The 8281-nt window shown below is 37.1% G+C and overlaps 1 long non-coding RNA gene across 1 annotated transcript; it reads left to right on the top strand.

The window, feature by feature from the left end:
* Positions 1 to 3041: 3041 nt before the first annotated feature.
* LOC130465833 (uncharacterized) lies at positions 3042 to 4705 on the top strand. Its single transcript, XR_008925850.1, has 3 exons — positions 3042 to 3210; positions 4290 to 4388; positions 4490 to 4705. It is a non-coding gene; the product is annotated as an uncharacterized lncRNA (long non-coding RNA).
* Positions 4706 to 8281: the final 3576 nt, after the last annotated feature.

Below are 8281 nucleotides of genomic sequence, written 5' to 3'. Positions count from 1 at the left end.
TAGAGGATGCTCAAGATGACATTCAGGATGAAACTCAGAGATCTTTAGAAGAATCTGGTGAGAATCATGGTCAATCTAGAAATGTTACCCCGCGTAGATCGCAAAGATATAGATCTCAACCGGAAAGGTACTTTGGTATTTTGACGAACGAGAGTTATGACGTTCTATTACTTGAAAGTGATGAACCTGCGACTTACAAACAAGCTATGACGAGCCCTAGCTCCAAGCAATGGCAAGAAGCCATGCAATCTGAATTAGACTCCATGTCAGAAAACCAAGTATGGGATTTGGTCGATTTGCCAGATGGCTATCAAGCCATTAGAAGCAAATGGGTTTTCAAACTGAAAAAGGACAAGGATGGGAAACTTGAAGTTTTCAAAGCTTGATTGGTTGCAAAAGGTTACAGGCAAGTCCACGGTGTGGATTACGATGAAACCTTTTCACCAGTTGCAATGCTAAATTCTATTCGGATAATGTTAGCAATTGCTGCATATTACGATTACGAAATATGGCAGATGGATGTCAAAACCGCTTTCTTAAACGGCGTTTTAACAGAAACTGTGTTCATGACACAGCCTGAAGGTTTTGAGGATCCAAAGAATGCTAAAAAGGTATGCAAGCTAAAGAAATCAATCTACGGATTGAAGCAGGCATCCAGGAGCTGGAATATACGTTTTGATGAAGCAGTCAGTGACTTTGGTTTCATCAAGAACGCAGACGAATCTTGTGTATACAAGAAGGTCAGTGGGAGCAAAATTGCTTTCCTAGTATTATATGTCGAAGATATATTACTTATCGGAAATGACATTCCTATGTTGAACTCTGTCAAGATTTGGCTTGGGAAATGTTTTTCGATGAAGGATCTAGGAGAAGCACAGTACATATTGGGCATCAAGATTTACAGAGATTGATCTAAAAAGATGATTGGACTTAGTCAAAGCACTTATATCAATAAGGTGCTTGATAGGTTCAAGATGGCAGACTCCAAGCGAGGCTACCTACCCATGTCTCATGGAATGACTCTAAGCAAGACTCAGTGCCCAAAAACACTTGATGAGCGTAGACGAATGAATGGGATTCCATATGCATCATTGATTGGTTCAATAATGTATGCTATGATATGTACACGCCCGGATCACTAGTGGAAAACTCTTCATTTGCATCGCCGTATTTGCGTCACACTTTTAAACACGCGACGCAATAGTTGAATTTTAGTCTGAAATTTGATCATTTGCGTCGCAGTTTAATTTTGAGCGACGCAAATTACTGATTATCTTTAAAGTAAATCAATTGCGTCGTTGATTTATTAAACTGCGACGCAATATTAATTAATTTTGTGTCGCAGATTAATCAACCAGCGACGCAGTTGACAGATAGAAATATATTCAGTCAATTGCGTCGCTGATTTATTATTCTGCGACGCACTGAGTTAGTCGTTGAAATTCTTTTTTCGATTTACCTTTTTTTTCCATTCACACATGTTCCGCCTACCTTCCTCCATACCTCTCTTTCTCTCTCATCCCCTTCATTCCAAAGCTTGAAACCTCAACAGTCAAAACCTCTCTTTCTCCGCCACCCTCCTCGTCCAGTTGAAGGCTCCTACAACATTCTCTCTCCTCAAAAATTCCAATCACTATAATTAAGACCGAAAATTCCAAAATCCTTGAAAAGAGCTCTGCGAAAATAACAAGAGGACAAACGCTAGGTTCCGGCGCGACGATGAAGGCGAAATATCGAAGCAGTATGAATGGTTTGCCGTTCCGGTACTTTCTCTCTCTCATACCCTAGTTCCGAAGTTTATCATGTTTTGCCCCTTTCTTATGTTGATTTTGGTGAACCTAGGGTTTTAGTTTTTTGTTATCTATTGATTTAAGATTGTTTTCCGGTGAGTCGTCAAATCTGCATCTTATTTCTTTGGCATCAAATTGTATGGTTTTATATAGCAACAGGTACAATACAGATTCGTTCAATATTAGGGTTTTGGATGAAAGTTCTGGTTTAAATTGTCTTTTTTAGAAGCTGGTAGCGTAATTGAGGAAATTTATATCCACTTTACTTGGTGATTCGTATACATTTAGGGTTCATGGTTGGGAATTTTAGGTTTAATTTGTTGTTTGATTGAATTTTGGGAAATTTGGAACTAGTAAATTTCACTTCAACATTCGTTAATAATGTAGAACTCTATGTAGATTATGTATTAAGATGCTTAATTTGAGTTTAATTTCCAGTTAGTACGAGAATCTGATTATTAGCTATAGTTTGTCAGTATTTGAAGTGTTATGCGATTGATTTCGAGTGTTTAGAAACTTAATATTTGGTTGTTATCTAATTGTGGAATTATTGACACTTGTTTTTTTAGGGTAATTGAAATTATTGCTTAATTTTATGGTAATGAAATGGTTATGCAATTATATGGCTGTGAATATAGGAAATTACATGAGAAGTTTGATGCAGAAGCTTTAAATTCTACTCATATTGGTGGATTCTGTAAAACCCATATTTCAGGGTTGTTTTTATTTTTGTGGATGGGATATTTGACAGATTCTAGTATCTCAATATCGAACCCTAATTAGAAATTTGACATGCTTTTAATTCAATTATGTTATGTGGAGATTCTAGACAACCGTCATTTGCGTTCCAGAGATGTTCTTATGGTTAACAAACTTATGTAAGTATTTGCATTTTGCAGATGTCTAAGATGTGCAACGAAGCAGCATACGGGGGTAAGTGCAAGCTTTCCGGCTTTGTACAGTTTATTATTACACTAGCTGTTGGTGCCTTCTGTAAACTTGGCTACTTTGTTAATTAAGTTTGTACTCGACACATGACAGCTGCTGTAGCTGGTTATTTATTCTGTTATTGAGTATGGAGCAAATAGAGTTCGTGGAACCAATGATTGGTTAATTTCTGAGCTGATAATATAATTTACCTATTTTATGAAGACAATGCTATATAATGTAAGCTATGTGGCATTATATTCTTCCTATAATAACTTGTATTACCTAGTGCCATAAGGCCCATAATATGAATCTAAGGTAGATCTCAACTGATTGTGTACAAAAATTTGCAGGAAAGGAGCCGATCGTTCGTAACTTTAGTGAATGTTCCCCAGAGGCAGATGATTCTCATAAGTCTATAAGAGAGGTAGAGCTGGTACACCAAAGAAGCTAGCAGTTCCTAACTCTTCAATGAAACAGGCATCCAGAAGTGGTAATCCTCTTATTTAATGAACTTCTGCCTTGATGTTGCTCAAGAATTCTTTCTGTTTAAACTTTCAATTATTGGTATAATTTTTCATGGATGAATGTTTAATATGGTATCTGGTAGAACTATCACTATCAACCTTGATTATGTTATTAGTGAAAAAATAGTTCTCCTGATCAAGAAAAAGAAGAAATGGTAACGAACAAGAGTCCTAACCGTTTAGCAAGCTGGTATGCTTTGAAATTTCGCATCAAAGGATCTTGGTAATATCTTCAAACCAATGCACCTTGCTTTATTTGAATGTAATAAACAAGACAAAGTGGACCATGTTACTAGAAAACGGACATTGAATCACAGAAATCATGTAACAACTCAACTTTGTTAATTACTACTTCCAAGTTTTAATAATTCGGGAACAAGACCATACCAAAATTATTCTTTTATAATCTGCTTCTCACCTTTTAAAATCTTTTAGTTAGTGGGTTTGTAAATGAATTACATACAGTGTAGACGTATAGTAGTGTATTTTTATGGAGATACAATGATAGACTACTCATCCTCTGTTTCCTTTGCTTGTTGGGTGCGGGTCAACGAAAACCTGGGAATACCGTTGATCATATACAACTGAATTCTTTCTAAAGTGACTGCTAATGTTAATGGAGAGAGTCATATTACAATATATGAGGTCCTTGGGAAAACCACCACCATTTTTAATAAATATTTTTCATCAATTAATAAGTCCACTTTAGTATACAATGCATCTTTATATGTATTTTATTTATAGTTAATAACTGTTGTTATCTGTATTATGTTCGCCTTGTTCGGACTGCCAACTATTTAAGCCAACCATATGTATTCCTCTTGGGTTTGAAAACTTCATTTTTGCCTAAAAATGACCTAGAACGACCCAATTAGCCTTAAATGTGAAATAATAGATTGTAAAGAGCCTTAGAAAGTTGTAAATATGCATGGATTCGAGCACATGTATAATTAGTTTATTATTTACCTAAGAAGCAAGTTTTTCAAAATTATAACATACAATGTGATAGAAATTTTACTTGTGTTATTTATTTTAATGCATTTAGTGTGCTCAACAACCGGGATCACTAGATTGTGGCTACTACGTCATGCGTTTTATGTACGACATAATAATGAATCATGGTAATAGTCAAGATCTTACTAAGGTATGTTCTCATAAACTACGTACTTTATATAATAAATTGAAGTACACAAAACTATTATATTGATCGAACGTTGATAAATTGAATTATTTACACTTTTTTAGGATTTTTCAAGAACATTGCCTTATTCACCGGAGGAGATTAATGAGGTGAAAGATTTTTGGGCAGATTACTTCATGAACAATGTCGAATTTTTAGCTTAATTTGTAATATGAACTCGATCTCTAGCTAGCTACGTACCTTTTGTAATAATTTTATGTTTGTTGTAACATGTTGGTTGATCTATGACGAATTTAATTGCCTTTTATTGGGAACGTTAATTACGTTGTAAACTTTTGTGACAGGTATTATTTATAAATGTATTCCCGGTATTGGGAATGAAGCGTCTGATTTCAAAGACGATCATGTCGGAATTTCCAACTAAAATATTAGAAAACAAATTTTTTTTTTAAAAAAAATAAGTCATTTGCCACGCACGTTAGCTTAATGTGCGAGGCAAATGACTTAATTTTTTGGCGCTAAAATTGTCATTTGCGTCGCACATTAAACTATTGTGCGTGGCAAAAGACTTTTTTTTTTTGGCGCCTGAAAGTCATTTGCGTCGCACATTAAGCTAATGTGTGTGGCAAATGACTTTTTTTTGGCGCCCGAAAGTCATTTGCGTCGCACATTTAGCTAATGTGCGTGGCAAATGACTTTTCAACATGGTGCCTGAAAAGTCATTTGCCACGCACATTTGCTTAATGTGCGACGCAAATAAGGGTCATTTGCGGCAAATGTGCTTAAAAGTGCGATGCAAATGACCCTTTTTCCACTAGTGGATGTTGCGTACGCACTTAGTGCTACGAGCAGATACCAGTCAGACCCAGGAGAGGCACATTGGACTGCTGCCAAGAATATTCTGAAGTACCTGAAAAGGCACAAAGATGACTTCCTGGTCTATGGTGGAGATGATGAATTAATTGTTAAAGGCTATACGGACGCAAGTTTCCAAACCGACAAAGATGATTTCAGATCACAGTCTGGGTTTGTCTTCTGCCTCAACGGAGGTACAGTAAGCTGGAAAAGTGCTAAGCAAAGCACCATTGCGGATTCTACAACTGAAGCGGAGTACATTGCAGCACATGAAGCAGCAAAGGAAGCTATATGGCTAAGGAAGTTCATAGGTGAACTAGGTGTAGTCTCCTCCATTAAAGGACCAATAGCCCTGTATTGTGATAACAACGGAGCTATTGCACAGGCAAAGGAGCCTAGACACCACCAAAGAGTCAAGCATGTACTTCGTAGATTTCACCTTCTACGAGAGTTCGTTGAAAGAAAAGAAGTCGAGATAAGCAAGATTGGAACTAATGACAACATATCAGATCCATTGACTAAACCTTTGCCGCAGGCGAAGCACAACTCGCACACTGCAGCTATGGGAATCAAGCATATTGGAGAATGGCTTTGATGTCCTTATTTAATGTTTTAAAGTTTTAGAGTTTAAATCTTTGTAAAACATTATTGGTTAATCATTCACAATAAATGAATAGAATTCATTTTTCCATTTAATTTGTGGTTTATTAAATGATGAGTCCCTTCAATTTGACGATATATTCAAGATAGACTGTCAGGACCAGTCCTGTGACTAATAAATGTCTATCAAGTGAACTTGAATGTCAAAAGTTGAAAATGGTCCCTGGTCGGAGTTTTCTATAAAATTGGACGCATAGAAAACGTTAGACGACTAGAATGCAAGATGACTAGTAGTTCTGTTTCTTGAACTATGTGGACATGGCAATGTCATAATCATTTGCATAGATACTTACTTTGGGAAGACTAGTATCGGACAGACCTATGAAACTTTCCTGTAAGAGATGAAAATCTGTCATAAGTAAATTTCATTAAAATTATTAGACACTAAATCCTCAATACCTGAGTGATTTGAGATTACTTGTTTGAGAACTGGTTGCTTTGACGTTGACCAACCGTCGCACCGTAAAAGGAGGCTATAAAGGCAACGCTCAGGTAATCACCTATCAAACGAAGTCTAATCTCAAGATCGCAAGATTGGGATTGTCCTCCCATAAATCGGGATGAGATGCTTAAAAGTTGTATAAGGCCACTCGGAGAGCTAGAAACTGTGAAATGCATGGTCGTGCTCGGATGAATCATAGGCTATGATTATCTGTTTATTTAATCAGTTGAACTCTGAAACCGAGAAACACCTCTGGACATAATAAGGATGACAACTCTTACCTTATGTTCAAGAGCAAGCATCGAGCGACAAAGGAATTAGGAAATGCACACTTGTCCCTAAAGACAAGTGGGAGACTGAAGGAAATAATTCCCTTGGTCCAAGTATGCATTCAATGTTAAGTCTAATAAAAACAAGGGGGTTTTCTCGTTTAACTAGCCCCTTTTTCCAAAAATTAAACGATTGGTTTTCCGTTTTTCCAAAAAAGAACGATGTGCTGGATTTTTCTTTGTTTTACGTCCCATAAAAACAAGGGGGTTTTCTCGTTTAACTAGCCTTGAAAATGAGAATTTTTAAAAACATTTTTACCTCGTGGTTGGGCTTGGCCAGGCCCAATTACACTTTATAGCTTTGATTTCGAAAACATCTGTAGCTACTCCCAATGACAAATTGAGGGAGTTTCAACACTTCTTTAGATCCTTCCAATGACAAAGTGAGGAAGTTTCTATAGTATCCGTTGACAAAATCCCAATGACACGTCAGGGATATGTCAACACTCCAAGTGATGACCCTTAAGTCAATTGTTATCACTCGGGGGCTCGTGAGACCCTCGCAAAAACAGGTCACCATGGCTTGTGTGGCGCACTCCGTCTAGTACTTTGACCATCGTCTTATTCCAAGACTCAGTCAAAGTGGGGGCTAACTGTAGACACCTACTTTTGTCCCCATTCCCGAAAGGGAAGGTTCGATGATGAAAACGTAAATCTCCACTTGACAACGCATCTCCTATAAAATAACGAATCTCATTACCCTTTTTCATTTCACCCGAAACCTGCTATTTATAGAAACCTGCTATTTATGGAAACCTGCTAAAAATAGTAACTGCCGTAATAGGTAGTTGTTAAAAGTGGCAAGTCATAAAAGATAGAAACCTGTCAGAATTAGGTGTTGCACTCCAACATAAATCATAAATGAGATAGAAATTGCGAGAGAATCCTGTTCCTAGTATGATTCGAAAGTAAGAGTCACGTATTAATTAAAATCCTAACGAGCCTAGAGTTCGTAACGGGCCCAGACGCATCCCGTCACAAGTTAATACGCACTAAATGACTCAATTAAATCTCAAATACTCCGGATTCTAGGAATCCGAATCTGACTAAGAAAAACAGCCCATACCCTATTTTCAACGCCTGGCTCTGGCCGCCGAAATCTTCGGCGCCCAGGCCTGGGCGCTGAAAATACCTGGTACGTGTTTTTTCCTAATTCCTCGTGGATTAGAGTTCTGCAATTCTATCTTTCCACAAACTCTTTCCTATAAATAGACCCTTAAGTTCGACGTGAAAAGAACAACAACACACAATTATTATTTCTGAGTATTGACTCTAAACCCCTAAGCCTAAGCCTCACGCTGCAAAACCGATCACGCGTTCTGTCGCAATCGATCCATAAATCGAACAGAACGTATCCTGTCCCATAATTTGAGATTCGTTAAATAAAAGGAGAAATAGCAAAGTCAAAGTGGTTAGTTTTCTGAGAACCGTGACGCACCTCTCAAGGGTGCGTCGTAATGTGTCCCTTTTCCATGGTTTAATTGCTTTCCTCGCCCTTTTATGAACTGTTAAACTAACTAAAATCTGATTGTTCTATCATGCTTAATAAATATAATATTTTTGGGAAATTGGATTATCATGCTAGTTCCCTTAATGCAATCTAAATCAGA

This window comes from Spinacia oleracea, chromosome 1 (assembly GCF_020520425.1).
Source record: "Spinacia oleracea cultivar Varoflay chromosome 1, BTI_SOV_V1, whole genome shotgun sequence".
Taxonomy (NCBI): domain Eukaryota; kingdom Viridiplantae; phylum Streptophyta; class Magnoliopsida; order Caryophyllales; family Amaranthaceae; genus Spinacia; species Spinacia oleracea.
Note: the sequence above shows the minus strand (reverse complement) of the source record. Positions and strands in the feature narration are given on the sequence as shown.